The following is a 23,193-nucleotide window of genomic DNA, read 5'->3' as shown; positions in this document are numbered from 1 at the left end:
GCTTGTCTCCATTAGCAGACATGGGTGTTGCATATCAGAGACAAGGGATAGTCAAGAGGAAACCTGTGTTGTCCGCATTTGATAAATTGGGCTTAATAATTCATCTAAAAAAGAATTTTTAGCAACAAAGTCTGTGTATATAAAGTGAAGGTGTCTCCCTTAAGGGGCACCCATTACCCTCGCTGCAGTGCTGAGTGAGGGGGAAAGGCCGGGTGGGTCCAAGTGCTCCTCCTAGGTTTGCAAAGGATGTTGTGGTCTCTGGCCTGGTGGGTGGAATCGATTTTAGAGCAAGCATTGTAAAGAAAGGAATTTAAACCACGCCCTCTGAGTCTTTTCTTTGTCACTGCAGAAATCCACCCAGAGCTCATTTCCACAATCATGCATATTCTGGAAACATCTGCAGACTGTTGTCTGTGTATTTCCTGGCCATAAAACGCCACCTGCCCAGAACACCTCTGTCACCTCACATGCTGAACCAGCGCCATCTCCAGAGGCAACTGGTAGCAGGCTGGGGTCTTGGGGTATCAGGAAAATCCGTCACTCACACAGCCTCACTGCTCAGGCATGAAGGGCTGACTTTAAATATTTGTCACTCCAGCTCACCGGTGGGGGAGAAAGCTGGGGAAGAAAATTAGCAGAAGACTCTGACTGCTCAGGTCCACGGCTCTGGACATGTCTGCTGCAGCAGCAATGCTTTCAGACGCGAAGAGGGGAAGTTGCCAGTGAGCCCAGGCCTGGCAGAGGAAGCAATTAATACCTCCTCTGCTTGTCTGAGCAACAGCATCTGTCTCCTCGCCTTAGAAACAATGACTTGAAGATGAACTTTCCTAGTTTCTTTCTCCAAAAATGTCCCAACTTTAGCCCTGTCCTCTGCAGTCCCTCTGAGTCTGATCAGCATCTGAATAAGTGAATGCCCTGCAGTGATTCAAGCACTCACCATCCTGGGAGTTTTTCTCTCAAAGGGTGGCACATTGTGACAACCTTACCCAAGGATTTTTTTTTCTTTGAGGATGTGATGTGTTTATTAATAAAGAGTCTCTTGAGCAGTGTCCCCCAAATTGGGAAAAAAAATAGGCACATTTATTCTATCTGGAGGTGTGTGAACCGAGCCCAGCTTTCTGGAGAGTAATTTGAGCCCTTTAAAATTGTCATATTCTTTGACCTGGAGATTCCATCACTGTTATTTGTCCTAAGGGAATGCATAGTCACGGTGGATCAAGGATTGCTGCATCCGGTGTTGATCAGGTGCTGCAGGAAAAATTGGGGAGCAACCACGTTATAAAACAAGGGAGGCCAGTGCTGAGTAGAGTCACAGAGAATTCACACAGAGAAATACTACCGTGCAGTCAGGAAATCAGCTGCAGAGTATTTGATAATATGGGGCTGTGCTTGTGTTGAATGCCTAAATAAAAAAGATTATAAAATAATGCATGTTATGGATGCTACTTTTAATTTATTTTAATAAATCAATTTAAACTTAATTTATATATATAATGATATGATTATTAATGAATATATATAATGAATATTAATTTTAACTTCATATAAAATATATTATATGTATTCCGATAAATACATATGCAAATGGGAGCATTTCAGCATCTAGTACGGAACTGGAGGACGCCTTGCACTGAACTAGAATAACTCATCAATTACACAGGAAAGCTGAGAAAGAAACAACCCGAACCGCTATCAGAGTGCTGCGTCACATTTAGAAGATGCCAGGGATGCACTTGCAACACAAGTGCCCTTCATTTGGTGAAGTACACCTGGGAGACTTCTTCCGAGGACCCTGAGGCCGCCCCAGGCCAGCCGAGCTGGCCCCGGTAACCCTGAGCAGTAACGGGTGCCAGGCACCCACCCAGTGCGGGGTGAGGGCCCCGAGGGAGGCAGAGACAGTGCGTGCCCATGAGGCCCTCTACACACTTGGTGCGGACTGCAAGGAGCAACACAGGGCCTCCCGCACCAGCCCTGCAAGGCCCCTCTGTCACTGCCCGGCTGGAAAAGCAAGACAAGCATTGGCCAGTGAGAAAGAAAGGGGGAGAAAGGGAGTGGGGACCCAGGGTCCCAGAGAGCCCTGCAGTCAGGTTCCAGTCGCCTGCCCAGCATACGACACAGGCCTGAGAAATAAACACACTGAGACAGAGCTAGGAGAGAAAGCGGGGCCCGGACGACCAACGCCAGTGCAACCGACACAGGCCCTGGCCAGTCCCAGGTGCTGACTTTTACTGGGAATCCATTGGGGTAAAGGCCAGCCACATGCAGGTTCTATAGAAATTAAGGTAAACAAGGCTCATAAAGGACAAGACAAAGCATTCTTGAATCAGGAACAGAATACACAAAATCTATGCTTGTAACTGGAAAACTGTCCTTCTAGTCTGAAGGTTTTAGTTGTGGGAACAGAATTTGGGTGCGAGTTACTCTGACCTGGGCATGTAGGCTTCGGCCAGGCTCACTCCTATAAACAACCGGTTGTGGGGTTAGCTCCTCACAGCCTGCCCTGCTTACAGCCTGCTTTGGGCACAATCTATCCTGCCGTCTCCTGCAACAATATATAGTTGTGATATTAGATTAATGTCATAGTACAGGAAAAGTTGGTTGACATTGGTTAGGTTTCACATTGCAACAATCTTATTGAACTGCCATCCATTGAGTGTGTCACCCCAAAGAATAGCCACAATTTTCTAAAAAGGCTATTTTACTATTTCTGCATTTCCCAACTCTACGTCTATCCTTTGGGAAAGAGTCAGAAGTTGCACAGTGCCAGATCCGGTGAATAAGGTGCCTTTCTGTTGGATGAGATGCAGCAGCAGCATTCCCCAGATTTTTTATCATACCTGGTAAGGACACTCGTGAAAGAGGACTCCAGAGCTGCTGCAGAAAGTGGCGAGGACAATGGGGCAAGTGAGGTTTGAAGGGGGGGTAGAGAGGAATTTGTGTCAATGCATTTTGCTGCAATGCATTTCTTATTTAAACACTCTCCATGTATCTCCATAGGCCTGACAGGTGGAAGGGGCTGTACCACTTCCGGAACTCAGGATGGGAGGAGCCTGGGTCCCTCTTCAGGGCCAGAGGTGAACCTCCCCTTCTGCAGGGCCTGCAGGTGGGTTAAGCCTGGAGACCCTGTGGTCAGTTTGTGACTGCAGTGCTGGTCTCGGGGCTGCTGGACCCGCCCAGTGACCCTGCTGTGGTCCAGGCTGCCTGAGGCAACTGTGGCTTCAGGAGCCCGGAGCTCGCTGCCCCAGGACTGGTGCTGGTGCACAACTGCACTCAGCGTGTGGGGTGGGGTCCCTGGAGATCGCCTCACTTTCTCCAGATTCCTATTTCTCTCCAGCGGGGGGGGGGGGGCTCGGAGCAGGAAGCCTGAATTCTCTGCCCCCCCATTATCAGCAGGATGAGGCGGGAGCCCCTCAACCCAGATGAGCTTCAAAGCAGCCCTTTGGTCCTGGCAGCGGCAGACCGTGTCCGAGTCAGAAGCCGGGTCAATCGCCTTCTCCGTTACCTCGCTTCACCTGCACTGGCCCCAGGGGTGTGGGTAATGCCATTGCCATTTTGGAAATAAGAGAAACTGAGGCACAGGGAGACTAAAACATTGCCACAGGCCACGCTACTCAGTGTTGGCATCACACACGGCAGTCTAACTCCACGGCCACAAACGGGACCCTGCGGGTTCTCAAACCCCGAGATCCACACCAGAGCAGGCGTCCTGTGCTGTCGGTGCTGCTGCCGGTGCTGACCTGACCGGGTGACCCACAAACTGGGCCGCCTCCTGCCCTGCACTGCTCCTGCCCTGGAAGTGCACACCCTGCCAGCACGGACAGTCTCCCCTTCTGGACCCACACAATCTGATCAGTCACCACCTGTAATCGGCCTCGATTCACAGACCTTCCCTCGGCCACAGCCCCTGAGAGCACACCACGCAGAGCTCCCAGTGTGGATGCCGACTCTCCCTCCTCTGATTCTCTCTGCTGGGACCACATGAGGCCAGCTCTTCAGCCAGGGAGAGTCGGCGAGGGAATCTCGTTTCCTCTGAATGCAGGGAACTCAGGGAACAGCCCAGACCAAACCTTTCAGCTGCAGGCCGATCACCTTGACTTTACCCCTCGGAGCAGCAGGTAGAAATGCCAACTGGAAGATTCCCGGCTTGACTAGGACACATGGCTTAGGATGGAGAGAATGATAGAATGATTGTGCTGACCGTTTCCAGTAATGCAGCATTTTACTTATAAAGTGCCTCATCCACTCTGAATTTCTCCACCCGGGTCCATGGCACACCCTCCTAGACTTTAATGAGGGTAAAATGTCTTCCATTATCGGGTGCTCGCTGTCTCTTGACACTGTGCTGAACGACCTCCACTTACCATCTCATCCGCATTTTATCAATGAGGAGCCCGACACTCGGAAAGGATGGGCACCTGCCAAGTTCTGGTAGACCAATTGCTGGCTCCCCAGAGTGTCCGGGTGCTGATCCCCAGCACTGAGACCCTTCACGCCCCAAAGCAAAGCGGACTTGATGGATGTGATCGAGTTAAGGATCTTACGATGGGGAGGTTGTCCCGGATTGCCTGGTGGATCCAATGGAACCACAAGGGTCTCTATGAGAGAAAGAGAAGATGGGGTGAGGGAGGCGGAGCTCAGGGTGGAACGGGGCCAGGAGATGAGGCATTTGGCAGCCTCTGGAAGCTGGGGGAGACTTCAGATTCACAGCCTTTCGAAGATCAGCAGGTGACTTTATGTTATTTTAGGCTGGAGTGTGGGGTGATTTGTTGCAGCAGCAGTAGGAATAGGCTGCACAAGGTCACAGGGTGTCGAATGGCAGAAGCAGGGCTTGAACTCTGTCCCTGAGATGCAGAGGCCAAGCCCTTTATGTCCACATTAAGTAGCCTGGGAATTTAAATACAGGGCTTTCAATATGTGGTTTTTGTATTATAGCGAACATGATATTATGAAACAAAATGTAAAACCTGAAAGATGTTGAAGAGATTAAAAAATGAGATGTCAGAAAATTTACAGCAGGACCAAAGGAATGAAATACAGAAAACTGGGCTCGGCTCTGTATGGCAAGCTGGTGGATAGCTTGTTTACAGAGGTGGGAAACCAGACCGCTGTGTGTATAAAGGGAGATTCCATATTGATTAAAGTCCTCAATGCAAGGAGAAAAATATTGCCTGCAGAGAAAAATATATAAAGCCATCAGGAGATGGTCAAAAAAAGATAGGTAAAACAAAAACCACCAACCTGATAAGCGGGTATCAACCTAGGAAAGATACGTGCAATGATTAAGAAAATAGAAAATTAAATTGTACACTCTGCAAAAGAACTCCTAAAAGTGGACAAAGACAGAAACCCAGCAAGTAGCATTGCCCAGTTCTGTACACACAGCTGGCACCGTCTGCCCTACGTGGAGGCGAACTTACTCAGCGGATTTTATCAGACACATGATGGTAGGTGCCTTGGGAAGGGAGTAGGGCGGGGAACCAGGGATTAGAGAGGGGAAGAAAGAAGTGGAGCTCACGTGATGATTTTACAGAGCAGGATGCTAACATGGCATCCAACTCGGGATCTTTCTGTACCCTAATAGTAGAAACAAGGGGAGACTCCGTATTTGCAATAAGCCACACCAGACTCCAGAGCAGGTCCCCGGGGAGCCCCTCTTTCCTGCCCCAGGGGTGAGAAGTGAAGTGCTGGCAGGTGTCTAAAGTCATTGGATTTTTGGAAATGCTCTGAGAATTAGGAAGAATAATCAGGGAAACTTGCATCTGGAAAAGCCCTCTTAAAATGAAGACCAAGCTGTAGTGGGAAAAATTGGAGCAGGAACTTTTTAAGCTTAAAGAGTGAAAGTAAAAATTACAAAGATACGTTTTGTCTCATATTTCACAAAATTATACATATAGGGCCGGGGATTTAGTTCAGTGCTAAATCCATCACCTGCCCCGCAAGTGCAAGGACCTGAATTTGATCCCCGGTACCAAAAAAAAAAAAAACATACATGTGCGATGTACATGCACTGGGGATGGAACTCAGGGCCTTCCCGCTGGGCTACATCCCCACCCCCTTTACTGGTTTTTAGTTTGAGATAAGATCTTGCGAAATCGCTCTTGCTGAGTGGCTAAGTGGCCTGGGCTGAGCTCAAGCTTGCAATCTTCCAGCCAACATGCTCAGCTACAAAACAATATATTCAGTGTCATGTGCAGCACTGGTCTGCTTTATTTCTAGTGCTTAGAGCCAGAAATGATGCAATAAATATTTGTTAAATGAACGAATGAATGAACACATGGTAACCAGCCCTTAGGACAAAGAATGAATTAAGCATTTCTTTTTCCCTAGAACTTGCATTGCCTTTTTCAATCTTTAACTAGTTTAACTCCAGAAGAGCCTTGGTTTTTGTTAACTTCACATATAACTTTAGCAAGGCGCCAACTATTTGCTCACCCTCGTGAAATTCCGCGTGTTTGCAGATACCGAGATCTGCTTTGCATTGCACCTGTGTGGCATTTGCCTTGTGGGTGCCAAGTGTATGAGTGGCCTCTCGGAAGTGACTGCCGGGTCACTGTATCCACTTCTGCTCCCTGGCGACCCTGTCGTCTAAGGAACCCCACTTTGCAGATGAGAAAACTGAGGCTCACAGAAGTTAAATGGCTTGAGAGGCAAGTGCAGAAGGCACTGTGGGAGGGAGAGAGGAGAGGGGTCAGATACAAAGAACTTCAGGGGACCAGGAGGGCAGGGGGGTGGCGGGAAGACCCGGCTGGGCAGCAGCAGAGTGTGCAGGGACCCCAGGTCCGGGGAGGCAACGAGCTGCCACCCTGCCTGCTGGCCCTTCAGCTCTGGGTAACGAGGAACCTAAGCTTGGCGGAAGTGAAGCTTCGTGCCTCTAGGGCTAAGCTTCTCCATAACGGCCTCTCTTGTGCCCAAGGGCTGCATCTGGTCCCTGGCGGTGATCCCTGGATCTCCTGCCCTCAGCAAGCTGGTGTCCCCGGCCACCTGGCTGCTGCTCCGGACCGTGGGGCCTGCCCTCCATTGGCCTCACCCAAGGCCTCCTGGTCCTGCCCCTGCCCCTCAGGTTCTGGCCACACTGTCTAGCCCGCCCCACAGCTGGAACGGCTTCTAGCCCAAGCTGTCGCCTAGGATGTATGACCCCAAAGGCTCTGAAAACTTGAGGTCCTCTGCAGAAAGCACGACACACCCAGCCTTTCTGAGCACCATGTCCGTCGTGGGTGCTGGGTGAGACTTGTGCAAGCACTCAGGCATGTGAAACAGAGGGGCGACAACACTGGGAGGTGACACAGAGCCAGGGAGCTGAGGGACAAAGGGGCGCGGAGGCGCTGCCACCACCCTCAGGCTGCAGTGACAAGAGGGGCAGGCGAAGTCACCAGAGCCCAGGGCCACCCAGGGCCACAGGGCCCGAGCAGTGGGGCCCAGGCAGCTGCAGGAGCCGCATCCGGCCCTCCCTCAGCTTCAGCTTGCCTTCACCCCCGGGAGTCCGGAGGGGCTGCTCACATCCCGGGTCATGTTCTCAGCCTTCTCCCGGTGGGACGCATCTGCCAGGCCTTGCTCTTTCGGGCATCAGGGGAGTTGAAGGATTCTCTCCTCCTGTGGACAGTTCCCTGTCCCCTGCCTTGGGCAATGGACCCCCAGACCCAGCCTTCAAAGGCCACAGGAGGAGTGATAAAGGACAGGGAAGCACATCCGGGCAGCCGAAGAAACAGGTGCCCATCCCTTGCCGCTGTGGAAGGGACCGCAGGACAGGACCCTGCCCTGCTGGAGCTGCCCACGGCCATCAGGGCCTTCACTCCTGGGTCTCCTGCCAAGGAGAGCCCTGAGCTCGATTTTCAGTGCTGGTTGCTGTTTCTCTCCGTGGTCCCCCAGATCTTTGCTCTTTTTTTTTTTTTTTTTTTTCGTACCAGGGATCAAACTTGGGACCTTGTGCTTGTGAGGCAAGCAGCAGAATCACTGAGCTAAATCCCCGGCCCCAGATCTTTGCTCTTTTTCATGATCCTGTGTCTGCCCTCTGCTCTCTACCGGTCCCTCTGTGGGATTTGGAAAGTTTGATTCAAGGGATAGTGATGTGGGACTCAGCTCACTGATGGTCAGTCCCAGCCTGGCTTTTTAACGAAGTGACTGAGTATAACTGTTGTTGTTGTTATTATTATTATTATCATAATTGTTTGTTTTTTGAGACAGGGTCTCACTTTGTAGTTCAGGCGGGCCTTGAACCCACTATGGAGCCAGGCTGGCCCTGAACTCTTAGCAATCCTCCTGCCTCAGCCTCCAGGCGCTGGGATCACAGGCATGTGCCCCACTCTCAGCTCCAGTGTAACCGTCACTAATTGTAAGTGCTTAGTAAGTGTCACCTTTTCGAGTGTGTCTCGGCCCTGGTCTTCCCCACCTCAAAACCAGATTCTGGGACAAGGACTTAGCACGGGTGGGAGCTGACCCAGGGAGCAGGAGGGAGGAAAGCCACTGGGAAACCCTCATGCACAGTCACTGCCCAGAGCAGGGCCAGAGCTCTCGGGAGCTTCTGAGGACTGCGCCCAGTGGGCAGAGCCTGGCCTCCAGCTGAGCTCCCCACAGCCCAGCTGAGCACAAATGGTGGGTGCCAGAGGTGAGCCCGGTTTACCCCGCAGAGGGAGGCGGGTGTCCCTGAAAACAGTGTAGATTCAGCCCTGCTCCTGAGACCCTGGGGGACCCTGGCAGCCCCCAGGCTGCACTGCTCCCAGGACGCCCTTCAGGGCCTGGGGGTGTCAACTCGGCTTGGTTGAAGCTAATCCCCAGGCTGGGTGCCCGGGAGGTTGAATAATGCTAATAGCTACTAAGCACCTGTGTGCCAGATGAAATGATGCTGCCGGGAAGGAAAGGGGGAAATGATGACTTCAAAACAATCATGAGGAGAGCAGACCAACCCTAAAGACGCACACCATCGAAGAAGCCCTGCGCCTGTTGTTCTGGGCACTGATAGAACACGCACCACACGTAGTATATGCCCTAGATTTCATTCATTAGTGCGTATGTCCTTCAGAACGGGGCCATTTTGCCTTAAGGCTTCACTCACACCACATCCTTGGGTCACTTTCACCCCTTCCTTCCCTCCGTTGCCCTCCACCCTCATCTCTCAGGGGCTCCTTGTCCTTTGCTGTCCTGGGCCTTCTGCCTTCAGCCCTGCACAACTGTCCCCTGCAGAAACAATGCTGGGCGAGGCCAGGAGACACGGGCACCCCCACCACTGCACTGCAGGAACTCAGAGTCACCCAGGAGGGCCTGCGGCCAGGTGCCTCTCTCCACACCGCTGGGCTGCCAGGGCTTCATGCCAGAGGCTGCAGGCTGCGGGGGGGAGGCTGTGAAGAAGCCGGCTTGGCTGGGAGTGGGGGGAACAGCACAGCCCCAGAAGTTCAGAGAGGAGGCGTGGGAGCTTTCTTTAGTTTACCTCAAGGGACACACCAGTCACCCCAGCACTCTGGGAGGCTGGGATGGGAAGTTCAAGACTTAGCACTCAGCCAGACACTGTCTCTCACACACACACACACACACACACACACACACACACACACACACACACACACATGGGCTGCAGATGCAGCTCAGTGGTAGATGGTGGAGCACTTGCCTAGCATGAGTGAAGTCCTGAGTTTGAAGCCCAGCGAGAGAGAGAGAGAGAGAGAGAGAGAGAGAGAGAGAGAGTCTGGCCCAAGAAAGTCCCACGGTACCAAAGGGACTTGAGAACCACTGGGCTGCACTCACTCAAGGTTCTGTTCAGTCGCTTGAACCCAGGAGCTGGTGGCTTATGGATGAAGTCTGGGGTCTGCGAGTCCAGACTGCACCAGGAATGAGAGACCAGAAGACAGACGGCAGAGTGAGGAGCTGGGAAACACCTAGCAGCCTCTTCAGCCCTGTCCCTCTGGCGTGGAACCGAGCACAGCCCTGCGAAGGGGCCAGAACGTCCCACAGCAATGTGGTCATCAGGTTGTCACCAGCTGCCTTGGCCCATCCCCGATGTGCCCAGCCGAGTGTGGTGTGGCAGAATGGGCAGCAGCGCAACCCCAGCCGCTCCCCTTCCTGAAGCGAGGGGAGCAGGATGCCTGCGAGGCCTGGATGTCAGGGACGCAGACCACACGCCACCCTCTGCGACTGTGCGGTGCTGGGCGTGGAGCCAGTGCCCGGGGCTGCGGGCAGAGAGAGGAGGAGGCAGGCACTGCTAGTGTGGCCCTCGGCTTCCTGAGGCCTCGCTGCCCCTCTGCCTCTCGCTCCACCTGCAGGTGATTCGGGGGCTTCTAGGCAGATGAGTCCCCGCTGGACTCGGTGTGGGCTGGGTTTTCTAGATCGTCCTATCTGAGAGCTCTCCAAAAGCCAAGGCTAGCGAGCAACCAAGATCTGGAGCCATCAGCAGCAGTCCTCCAACAGAAGGAGCCCTAAGCAACTAGAATAAAAATTCAGGAGGGAAGGCGGGGGGCAGGGAGCAGAGGGGGGGCCGGGGACGCTGGTTTTGTAAAATTAATAAAACATATAATTGACCCGCATTAGATTTATTCACATTACCAAAGGAGAGCTGTTTGCTAATGAGAAAAGCTTTATTCCCCAAATTTCAGATCACGAATTCATTTTCCCTCTTCCTTGCTGGTTTGGCACATTTTTAAATGGCTTGGTTAAAACAATTATTAATCCTAAATTAAATGTCCATGACAATTAATCCCCCAAGAGCCAGGAAAGTTGCTGCTGCTTCCTACCTCATTTTCTCTGTGGCCAAAGAGTTATTTGTTTTCTCTAATGCAACTTGTGAGCTACATTAAAGCGAAAAAGAAACATTCTCTGGGTTAAAGGAAAGAAAATAAATAAAACTAAACTGGAGGCAGGGAAAATATGCTCTAACTGGGGCTGCAGGCTTCTCAGCTTTGCTCCTGTGGACTTCTCATTAAAGATTAGATTTGAAAATCAAAGAGCAAGGCTTTTTATTAGCTGTGTACTGCATCTGTGAAACATGAACAGTAATTGCAGCTGATAGATGAGCTAGCCCATGTGCAGTGTGTAAAACCGCGTGACACTGTGAGGACTCGACTCCTGTCCCCAGTTCTCCCTGGGAAGTTTGTGAGGTGTACTTCAGGCTTCTGTTTTGGCACGCCTTTAAATCAGATTTTTAAAAATATCTACTCAACACTCAGTTTGTAGAGGCTCTGAGAAACCCATTTTCCACTAATAAAGACAACATTTTTTCCTATGTTTAAAACAACAGTACTTGCACACATTGATTATTGGCATTTCTCTGGGCTAGAAAAGCCTGGAAGTATTTTGCATGGCTTCACCATTTAGATAACAAATCATTCCTCTCATTATACATTTTTTTCTATTTCCAAATTTTAGCCACAATAGCTGCTGAGCCCAGCCATGGCCACTGGCTGGACTCGGGTTGGTTGTCCTGCCCCAAACTGAGTAGCGGTCAGCAACGACAACCAAGGGGCACCCAGCACAGGTGCCCTGGCAGGTCTCACTGCCCCGAGTCCTGCCTGCCTCTGCAGAATGGGGGCCAACTGCTCGGCGGTAGAGTTGGGGTGGCATTTGAGTTCTGCTTGAGGGCAGGCCCCAGCCCCTGGAAGTCTGCCTGATCTGCTCTTTACCAGTCCTTCGCGGCACTGTCGTATTTGGAAAACTGAGTTGGGGACAGCAGGACCCCTAAGTATTCCTTCCTGGTCTCACTTCTAATATAGGAGAAATAGAACTCCCAACCTGCTGGGTGTCAGAGATGCCAAGTTTGTGTCCCCTGAAATCGAAGAATGAATTACAAAGGACAATGGAAAGAGTGGGAAAGTTTATTGGGAACTAGGAATAGCTCCTGAGAGACAGGAGAGATCCGGAGTGGGTGGCCACCGAGGCCCTTCGTCAGGGGTAATTTATACAGCAGGGTCACAAATGTGGGTGCAACGTGAGCCATACTATCATCAGCCAATAAGATTACAAGTATAGCCACTTAGCTAATACTGACCCAATAGGGAAGCGGGGCCCGAATGTACATGGCTGATGTCATTAACTTAGCTTATCTAAAACCTCTAAAACAGGAACGTTTTGGGATGGGATGGGATGGGTCCAGTGTCCTGGTCACCCAAGGCGGTGGCATATCTGGACTTAATGGACTGGGTGGTACCGATTGCAGTATAATCTCAAATTTCCACTTGTCCCTTAGGGAAGCATGCCAGGCTGGCCACTGTGACTTTATCCTGAGGCCTTGGCTTCTTCAGATGCACCTCCAGCCGCAGTTCTGATGTCTGGTAGTGTCATGGACTTCTTTGAGAACCCAGTCCCTCTCCAGCTGTGTATTAATTGCTATCTAACTTAGCTGCCTGTAGTACTTCTGTTGGTGGCCCTCATGGGCCCACTTTTCCCGTAGCCTCAGATGACTCCCAAATCAGCTCCTGCCTGTAGTGAATGGAGCTTATTATTTCTGCAGAACTTTCAAGTCATTTCAACACAAGGCCACCGGTAGAAAGCACAGACAGGCCAGAGTGCAGGAGATGGGGATTTCTGGATGGAGATTTCAGTCTGGGCTGGAAATCCCTTGCCCTTGGGTTCCAGGAAAATCTGTGTCGCCTCCTGCCAATCTCTCAGCACTGTGACCTCTGAACAGTCCCTTTGCCGCCCTGCCCAAGGGATGGGGCTTTCTGTGTGTGGCCCATTCCTCTCCACAGTCACTAGAGACATTTACACTCAACCCAGAAAACCCAGGTACAGTGGCTTAACTAACATAACATTTTAATTTTTCTCGTGTGACAAAAAGGCCAGACACGCAGCAGCTCTGGGCTGGTACAGCTGCTTCAGAGTCACAGCAGCCCAAGACCCTGGGCCAGCAGCCCCGGCCAGGTGGCTTCCACCCTCCGGGATGACTGCCAGCTGCCCTGCCCCAAGAACAGCATTTGTGCCCTGAGCAAGAAGAAAAGGGGAGGCAGAGAGGCACAGGCCCATGCCAGTGCAGCTGGTCCTCATTGAAAGGGAAGCAACAGCTTTCCCGGAAGCCACACCAGCAAGCTCCTGTCACGTGGCATTGTCAGGGACGGGCGGGCCATGTGATCCTGCTGGGTACAAAGGCCACTGGGAAGGACAGAGAGCTGGCTGGAAGCTTCTGGTCTCCAAAAAGACCGGCTCCCACTGTGGGCGTGGGCCAGTGCCCTCCTGCTTGGCTGATGAGGAGACAGATTTGGAGAGGTTCCAAGACCTCTTCTGGGCTAGGACCTCCCTCTGCCAGCCCCATGCAGCACAGGGTGCACACCTGGGGTGACACAGGGTGATGTGGGGAACAGGAGCACCAAAGACCCCCTTGGTGTCCCTACCACATGGACTCTGTGGGACAAAAGCAGCGCCAGTGTGAGTCCGAGGCCTGGACTCTCATGCGATTTGTCCTTCCGATCTCCCTGCCTCAGTTTCCTTCTCAGCCTCACTGCCAAGTTCATCTCCAGGTCTCCCCTTTACTCATAGCTTTGGGCCCTCACATTTTCAGAAGAGTTTCAAAGTCTAAACCCAGGTCTAGGACGGTTATCACACAAATGTGGGTCCATGCTCAGAGCTACTGCCCTACTCTGACTTTACCTCCTGGCCGCCCGGGGCTCCGACCACCTCTAGCCTTGTTTAGGGAGAGCTCCCCTCCTCCCTCAGACTTTGCTCAGCCACCCCGCTCTTCCAGGCCAGGGCGAGGGTCCCTCCCGGGAGCTCCAGGGTACCCAGTTCTGTCCAAAGCCACCTCCTTGTGGGGTCAGTGGACTCCCAGCGTCATCATTGCATCATTTATGACAGAAACCCAACTCCAGAGAAAGGCAGGAAGTGCTGTTATAATCACGCAGGGCAAGCAGCACACGTGAAAATGCTCGGCCCACTGATACCAGCCAGCGATGTTAGAAAAGGAAGAAAGAGAAGGAGCATCTCAAAAGAGGTGAAATGAAGTATTTAACTGTAAACAGTTCTCTCCTGCTGTTATCGGAGTCTGTGTGTTTTGGTTTTTCCTCGGTGTGAGACCCTGGAGTGGGCGATGTGGTGCTCTGCCTGTGGGAGTCAGATCCCCGCATCTGGAGAATTTTTACCTCTGCGGGTCAGAAGCCTTAAGGTCACTCACACCCTCTAACAGCAGTTCTGTCTCTGGATTGCTCCACTCTCCCATGGAAATGGTCGAAGTCCTGCGTAAACACTGCCCGTGTTCATGGCAGCGTTTGCGAGCTACAGGAAGCTCTTTAAATACCCAGTCTGTCAAGTCAGTTAAAGAAGAGTGTTTTGTTCTTTCCATAGATTGGAAACAGCCATTGAGAACTATGTTGTAGAGTTAAAACTTATGTTGACAGGAAAAGATTTACGTAGTAATTTATACAAAATTCACTTTTATTTTTTAAAGATTTGTAAAGGAGAGCTATGGGTAGCTTCTCTTCATACCAGAAAAGTCAGACAGGGCAAGTACACCAAAAGGTCTGTAATAATTTTTTGCCATTATGCTTTTTACTGTTTCCCAATACTAAGCATAAATAACTTTAAAATTAGTTTTTAAACTCTTAGAAAAATAAACTTAAAAACCCTAACATGTACTTTTTAACTAATTAATTTTATTGGTATGATTTAAATATAAATAATGATCACATTTATCAAAGGGGGGTTGCACCTGTAGATGATATGGCTCCATTCCTTTTTCTCCCATTCCCCTTCCCTGCCTTCAACCCACCCTCCACCTATTTACAAAAGCTTTGTTTCCTTTTATCTTCTTTTATCGATTTTTCCCTCCCTCCCTTGCTTCACTGTTCCCTTTCCTTTTGAACAGTTTCTTCCTAATTCATATTATCTATTACACAGTACTTTTGAATTAAAAAAAGATGATAGATAGTGTTTCTGTAGACTATTTTCCTGTAGATAGACATTTTGAAGCACATTCTCTCCCAAGCAAGGAGCTTCTTTTGAGGTTCTGAAGCTTTGTGTATTGTTTTGCCAAACGTGTTTTCTTTTTGGCATGCAAAGAGCCACTTTTCCATGTATAATCATTATTGCATACAGTTGTCTAGAGAATTTTTAAGGGAAAGAATAGGTTTTCCTCTTTGTCTTTATTTTTACAGAGCAGTACAAAATTGGCCTCAGACCCCCTTCATAAACCTGCAGTGCTGTAGCTAGAAGGCCGTTTCCCCACATGCCCTGTGTTAAACTCCGAAGCCCCACAGAGACGGCTGTAGGAGACTGAGTCCAAACAGTGCCGCCGTCACGGGTAGGCTTGGTTCTGGGAGAGACGGCTTGCTCTCTGGACTCTGCGTCTGCGACCCAACAGAGCCCACCTCAGCACCGGGCCCAGCCGCAGACCTTCAGCCTCCAGAACTGGAGAAGTGACCCCTTGCTGGGTGCAAGTGGCCCATTTGGTGTTCTGCACTAACAGCCCGAGCTGACTAGTGTGTACACAACACTTGTGTGTGTTGTGCCCAGATTTCGAGGTCCCCAAAGACCACCAAGGGGCCGATTCCGATGTAAACACACGAGGGTCGTTTATTCAGGCTCGAGCAGGGACTCCCAACCGTCACCGCCGCAGCGGGTCAAGATTGAGAGCCCCGACTCCAAATCAGCAGGGGTTTTTATAGTAGTTACAGCAAGGTTCTAGATTGGCAATTAAACCTGATTGGTTGTGCCTTGCGCACCCAAACTGCAAACGGTTACACCTGGGACACTGGGGTAGCTGTTGCCAGGGACGGCTGAACACTATCACAAGCAGGTGGGCAAAGTACAGCTTGTGGTTTTAGGTCTCACAGTGTGCGCCTCCAACAGCAAGGCCGAGTCTTAGGACTGAGAGTCCAGAGCCCCGCAGAGTGACACTGTCGCACTACCCTTCACTGGAACAGCACGGGGAGCCCTTCAGGGGGCCACCCTGCCTCAGCAGCGAGCTCCCCTCCGTCCTCCCTGCTGCAGGCTCTCTGTTGGGCTCGGCCAGTGGGGATACTGCCTGAGGATCAGAGGGGAGGGGACGTGAAGCTCTCTCTCTGGCTCCAGTGTTGCGACAGGAGGACAGGATGGGGCGATTCCAGGTTCAGCTGTGGAAGCCCTGGTCCGGGGTACTCTTCCCCAGCAGACCAGTGCGGGCTGGCCATTTGGGCTCATGTGTCACTCCTTTTCTTCCCCTTTACACTTGCAGCCCTTCCGATGCCTTTCTGTTCACTTGTCCACATTCACCTCTCTGTTTCCTTGACTGGGCCTTGAGTGACCTACCACAATAGCGGAGCTGACCAAACGCAGAGTGCCTGTATTTCAACATTCAGGAGGCTGACTCTGCAATCCCAAGACCCTTCGAGAAGGTGGAGACCAAGTTGGAGAACCTCCCACCTCCTCCAGGCTTCTGAGGCTCTTCACCTTTAAGATGAAGCAAAGCCAGACTCTGGCAACCACTGGGTGCTGAGGGCTCGGGGGTCAGAGGGGTCTGAGAGGCCCCGTCCAGGCTGCAGCCAGCCAAGCCAGGCTCTTCTGCCCTTTCCAAGACCCAGAGAAGGTCTGGACCGAGAGACACTGCTGCTACCCAAGGGAAAGGCGCCTGAGGGAAGGGACTGCCGAGACCTTCCTGCAGGTAGGGACCGGGAGCAGAAGGGCTCACAGAGAAAGAGGCCTGAGCAGTGGGGCTGGAGAGGGGACCCACGGGACCCAACAGGAAAGGCAGCTACGCAAACCCCAAGTCTACATGACTTGAGGTCTCAAACTGGAATTCTCCCCAAAGGAGTTGCTCAAATCACTGCTCACCCAGAAATTTGTACAATCGTTATCTGTCCATTAAAATATTTTCATCATCACATCAAAGACTGATTTGCATTTAGGATGCATAGAAGTAGCAAAAAAATATTTTTAAAGCCGCAAAGCACACACACACACACACACACACACACACACACACACTCTCCCCTGAGTTCCAGGCCCGCCAGCCCACTCCTCTCAGACTGACAGAAGCAGCTGGAGCTGGGTCACTTGCGTCCTTTTCCCTCCAACCCAGGAGACAACGAGGGCTCTCTCCAGCTCTGCGGGACAGAAGAGCAGCCAGGGACAGGGGTGCTGACCCGGCAGTTCCAGGTCTTAGTCATTTCCACGCCCCAGCAGAATGGCCCGCAGCACCCCGTAAGTGTTTATTGGATCAAATTCGGTCTGCACTTGGTGCAGCTTCTCAGCAACTCTCCCAACTGGAAAGCACTTTGCCATTCTGTTTCAGAGCCAACACACACACCGTCATTTCTTTTAGCAACCTTCTGGGACTTGGACGAGCTTGGAGGAATCCACGAGCATTAGGGAGCCCTGGAGGAGGGGTGAAGGTTCAGGAAAGCAGCCAGGACCCAGCCGCGTCTGCCGGCCGGTACCCAGCGAGCCAGTCCATCCGACACGCGTGGCACAGACACCGTCGTGGGTGAGACCAACTCAACATCTTAGACGCGAGAGGGTGTGGGACGAGTTCCCCTTCCAACGAGTAAATTGGCAGGGCCACTAATTAAGTTGAAAGGAACGTCTGAGTCACGCTTCCTGGCCCGCTGTCTCCCTCTTTCCGGTCTCCCACTTATCTGCGAGGAGCCCACTTCTCCCTGGGAAAACAGTGTGGTAACACATTTGACACTAACGCAGACGCTAATGATCTCAAGTTGCTCCAACCAAATCTGAGGAGTTTTGCTGTGATACAAATAAATATGTGCTTTGGGCTGTGATTTTTTTTTCCAGCTAAGCTATTTGGAGTCCCACACATTTGTTTTCTCCCTTTTTCTCTCTAAATCACAAGGGTTTTCAGAAATACAGGGTGTGCATCTTGGGAAAGCGGATGATGTAGGAATGTAGGGAACCCTAAGTCGCCCGAGTCCTGTGGAATAGGAACGTCATGGCCATTTTTCTCACAGGCAAATGGACTGTAAACTTTCTCAATACTTGGTTTCACAACACGCATTGCAAATGGGACCTCCGTTTGGTTTTGGAATTGAGTGTCAAACAGTTTTTTTACATGAAACAATACAATGGGACTGGCGAGAGAAAGCACTGATTCTGTGAAGTGTGGTGTGCACACCTGTAATCCCAGTACTCTAGGAGGCCGAGGCAAGAGGATGACACGTTCAAATTGGCCTGGGCAACTTAGTGAGAGCTTGTCTCAAAATTTAAAAAATAAAATTTACAAAATTAAAAGGGCTGGGGATGTAGCTCTGTTTGAAGGCCCTAGGTTCATTCCCCACTACTGCAAAACAAAAACATTGATTCCTTTACTCTTAATTATTAATCCCCAGGTGTACCCCTCACCAGCAACCACCCAGGCTGTTTGTTCTGAATACAACTCCTGCCATTTCTAAATAACAGGCAGATGCTGAAATTTCTTCCATTATCAGGGTTAAAAACAATCTACTGACTTCCCTTTGAGCTAGATGAGGCTGTAACCCTGGAATAGCCAGCCCACCACCACCCCCCACCCTATTCTGCTAAGACGCCTTTCAGGAGTGACAGTGATCGAAGGATTATGCACCGGGATTAAGTTATCAGGACTGCAAAACCTGCCCACTGCAGAGGCAGGGAGGCTGTCTTGTGGTTGGATCTCTTTACAAGTTTTGGTATGCTCCTGGAGTTAATCATGGCCTCAGTGTTTTCCATCACTTCATTTTCCGTGTTCTTATTTTAATTTTTTTCTCCATACTTTCCAATGGATTTGTAAAATGACTGTGAATACCCTTTTCTAAGTTACCAAGCATGTCAGATGTTCCTTCCATTCTGTCAATTCCCAAGAAACTTTTCTTACATATCTCCCCTTCCTTCTTTATTCCGGACTGAGTGTACTGCATGCCAGGGTTCCCTGCAGGACTTCTCAATTGTTCCTTTGCTCTGTTGGATGCAACATCTCTCTCTTCTATTTTCTTTTCCCTTCTTTTGCTTTAAGCAAATCCTCTGGCAGCTTCCCAATAATGGTTGCTGAAAAAGCAACTTTGTTTTTGACATTGTACCCATCTAAAAATATTTGCTTTCAAATTTGATTAATAGCTGGAAAATACAGATCTTTGATTCAAGATTCTGTCTTTGCATATTTTTACTCAATTGTCATTTCTCTTCCATTATGCTCTTGAGACATTCGGCGTCATTATGCCTCCCAACCCTTTGAGCGCAATGTATTTTTGTCCCTCCCTGGGAGCTCCTAGAACTTTTTCCTTATTCCCAATGCACTTTGGTGTTTCCCCCATTTCCTGGGCTAGATGATTATTATGCCGAAAAGTTCTGAAGTTCTTTCCTGGAATGTTTCTTTACTAATTTCCCTCTTTCACTTTCTTCTTATTTTCCTTTCTAGAATTCTAAATTGATTGTTTAATTTTCTTATCTTCTCAGCCATATCATTCACACTTTTGACTTTTTCTTCTATTCTCTGGGAAGTTCCAATATTTTATCTTCCAATTCTGTCTCTTAATTTTTCAAAAATTTTAGTTATGTTTTTGATTTTCAAGACTCTGTTGATCATTTTCCGTGACATTCTGTCCTTTTTTCCGAGACCTCTCTTCTCTCTCTGAGGGTCTAGTTTAATGTTACTGGACACTGGTTGGGGTGCAGGTGCGGGCTGTCTTTCTCTGTCTTGCGCCCTGGCTGTGCATGGGCTGGACGTGGACAGGTCATGTATGGGGCTGGGGTCAGATCCACGCGTGCCTTGCCTTATCCCCAGTGCCCAGACCGGGGGACTTTTCCTTGGGCCAGCAGGTTCTGTCAAAGAACCTTCCAGTCTCCGACCTGCAGTAGAAGTGCCCAGATGCCCACCTTTGGGGACAGGGGAGGAAACAGCAGAAGGCTCTGCCCAGAGTCCCACCGACCTCACCTGCCTGCTGAGTGAGAGGCCTGCACTCTGGCCCTCCACAACCTGAGCCACCACACCTGAGCTGTGTGGAGGGAACAGCACCTATTTCTCCAGAACAGAAGGCTGTCGTTTCTGGGGGGCTCCATCCCCTGGGTGTGCAGGGTGAAGCACTGGGCTCAGCCTCTAGCACCGGAAGTCTGGGCATGCTAAGGCCCAGGTCCTGTACCAGGTTCTGCTCGGGGCAGCTCAGGCACGCTGAGCTGTTGAGCTGTGACTTCCTTCCCTGCATAGCCAGAGACCACTCAGGCCTTCAGAAATCTCTTGTCTGCATCTTTCTGTTTCTTGTCCTCTGTCTAGCACACACCCCATTTTATTCTTTTTGCTGTTGCTTTGGGGAGGTTTGGGAGAGAACCAAGATAACATTCCATTTAAAATACTTGCAAATCATCTGTCTGAGTAGTCCCTGCTATCAGAGCATATAAAGAACTCTTACAACTCAACAGTAACAATTAAGAAGAGAGCAATGGGTTTGACTAGACTTTTCTCCAAAGAAGATCTAACAACGGCCAAGAGGCACAAGACAGGGTGTCATGGTTTCCATCTAAAATATCCCCAAAAGTCTTGCGTATGGAGGTGGGGCCTGATGGAGGTGGTCACTGCAGTGTGGCCTGGAAGGGTGTGTTCTTATTCCCAGCTCCTTTGCCCCTCTCTAATTCCTGGCTGCCATAGGGTGAGCAGCTATCCTCTGCCACACCCTTCCACACACCGCCATGTGTTTCTGGCTCAGGGCCAACTGACCATGGACTGAACCCACTGATCCTTTTAGTCAAATAAACATCTCCTCCTTAAGTTTGAATGAAGAGGAGGTGACTAATATACCTATCTCTAATATACCATCATTAGTTATTAGGGAAATGCAAATCAAGGTCACCATGAAAGGTCACTTCATACACACTAGGACAGTGACAAACACACACAGAATCTTAGTTACTTTCCTGTGGTTGGAGAAAAATACCCAACACCCACAAGTTAAAGGAGGAAAGGTTATTTTGGCTCACAATTTGTAGAGGTTTCAGTCCATAGTCCACTGACTCCAAGGCAGGGCAGCACAGCAGAAGGGCCTGGCAGAGGAGAAACAGTCCATGGTGTGGAAGGCAGGAAGCAGAGTTAAGGGGGTAGGTGAAGGGATATCTACCCCCAGGCCACGCCCCCAGTGGCCTACCTCTTCCCAACAGGCTTAATTTCCTTGTATCATACCCAGCTCTAAACCCATCAGTGGTCTAATCCTGTACCACACACCTGTGACCCAGTCACCTCCCCAAAGCCTCGCCTATGAGCACATGAAGCTTTGGGGGAACGTCTAGACATAACCCTAATATACATGGGCATGCACACATACACACACATACACACACTTAAACAGAAAACTGTGAGTGTTGGGAAGGGGGTGGGCTTGGGACTAAAACTCTACTCAAGTTTGGGACTTTCTGGTAATTAAGCCTTCACCTGAAGTTATCTAAGAATCCCAGCTGCAAGCGACCTCACTAGCGTGCATACCATGATGTCATCATTTTGCTAAGTTTAGGGAGCTGTGTACAAGAAATCAGGACAAAGACAAAACATGCAAGGTGTGATCCAAAAATACGGCAAATATTTAAAGTTTTAAAAATGTAGTAGAGTAAAAGACACATTGTCATTAACCCCCTTCAAAATCTTCCCTCTCATACTGAACCACTCATCCCATGGTCTTTGCCACTTCCTGCAGCAGCCCTGGAGTCCTCTTTCCTGGGTGTCTTTAGTTTTTTGGCCCTAGCTGTTTCCATGTCCTGAATCACTTTAAAGCATTATCTCTTCATGGTCATTTTGACTTTGGGGAAGAGCCAGAGTCACACAGTGCCAGACCTGGTGAATGAGGAGGATGAGGACACAGCGCTGTTTTATTTCCTTTGGATGGCACTCGGCAGCAGCCCTCACCTGTTTATCACATCTTTTAAAGACATGCAGGAAAGAGGGCTGCAGGACGGCTGCAGAAAGTGGTAAGGACGATGGGATAAGTGTGTTCTAAGCAAGAGGGAGGATTCTAAGGGCGATTCATGACAATGTGTCTTTTACTGTGATAAATTTTTAAAATTTGCTCACCATATATTTTTATCTCACTTTATATATTGATAATTATGACAAAAAGACAATGAATTTTTTCGCTATAACAAGATCTGAGGTAGGCAGTTATAACAATCAGCTCAGCTACTCAGCAAAGCCACTGTGGACCCAGCTCTGTCATCTGTCTGCTCTGTCATCCTTGCAGATTGACCTTTCCCCTTGGTTTGGAAAGGGTCCCTTCATGGGCACAATAGGGCTGCCACAGCCATAGGCATCACATCTGCATCCAAAGCAAGGTAGAAGCAGGAAAGGGCAAGGCAAGCAGCCTCTGTCTTTTCTGCAGGAAAATCAAAATCCTTCCCAACAGCCTCTAAGGCTCCTGTTTCCATCTTTCTGACCAGGACTGGACTGTGTTATCCTCTTTGGCTGTAGCATGAAGCATTCACACCCCCTAGGAACACACCCAGACTCAACCGTCACTATGCTGAGACTGGACGTGAAAAAGGACCGGCTGCTGCTACGTTGTCCAGGCAGTGGTGTCTGCCATTGCTTCTCTCCTTCTCCATCTCTGGGGCACACGGAAAGGGGCAGGAAATCGCACCAGCAAGTGCAGGAGAGACTCATGACCCACCTGTCACACACTCGGAAACACAGGTCACCCATCCCCGTGTGTGAGTACCGAGCACCAGGAGCCTCCTGCGGGGACAGGGTTGGCGGCTACTGAGATTTCTCAAAAAGCTAAAACGAGAAAGTCCATTTGACCCATATATTCCCCTCCCAGGTATCTTCCCAGAAGCGTTAAAGACGTCATGTTACAGTGATCCACGCACACTCATGTTTATAGCAGCACAACTCACAATAGCTAAATCTTGCAAGTTGCCTACATGTCCATCAACAGATGAATGGATAAAGAATGTATGTTATTTACACACAACGGAGCACTGCTCTGCCATAAAGAAGGATAAACTTGAGTCATTGTAGGGAAATGGATGCAGCTTGAGATGATAATGCAAAGTGAAATAAATCACCACACACACACTTAAATATCACATGGTTTCTCTTATATGAGAAACCCAAAGTATAAATAAATTGAAGAGCAAAATTAAATATCATGGGAAACAGGGAGACATCTCTTTCTCAAGCAGGGAGGGGACCAAGAGAGCAGGGGAGAGGAGGGGGTAAAAAGAATTAAGAGGTACTATGTATGAGTGCCAAATCGGTGATGAGTGTACTCATTGCATACTGCCAACATGCACTAATAAGAATTACATTCACTGGGCCGGGGATTTAGCTCAGTGGTTTCACCGCCTGCAGCACAAGCACCAGGACCC

General features: G+C 50.0%; 1 long non-coding RNA gene across 2 annotated transcripts; it reads left to right on the top strand.

The window, feature by feature from the left end:
- Window positions 1-13,540: 13,540 nt before the first annotated feature.
- On the top strand, window positions 13,541-17,922 carry LOC110348923 (uncharacterized). 2 transcript variants are annotated; one of them, XR_015441172.1, is made up of 3 exons: window positions 13,541-13,903; window positions 16,964-17,085; window positions 17,177-17,922. It is a non-coding gene; the product is annotated as an uncharacterized LOC110348923 (long non-coding RNA). The 2 variants fall into 2 exon arrangements; XR_002394573.2 differs by lacking the exon at window positions 13,541-13,903 and adding an exon at window positions 16,036-16,546.
- The last annotated feature ends 5,271 nt before the right edge of the window (window positions 17,923-23,193 follow it).

Source organism: Heterocephalus glaber, unplaced genomic scaffold (assembly GCF_053883595.1).
Source record: "Heterocephalus glaber isolate CG9 unplaced genomic scaffold, H.glaber_assembly_v1.0 deba00001504, whole genome shotgun sequence".
In the NCBI taxonomy this organism is placed as follows: Eukaryota; Metazoa; Chordata; class Mammalia; order Rodentia; family Bathyergidae; genus Heterocephalus; species Heterocephalus glaber.
Note: the sequence above shows the minus strand (reverse complement) of the source record. Positions and strands in the feature narration are given on the sequence as shown.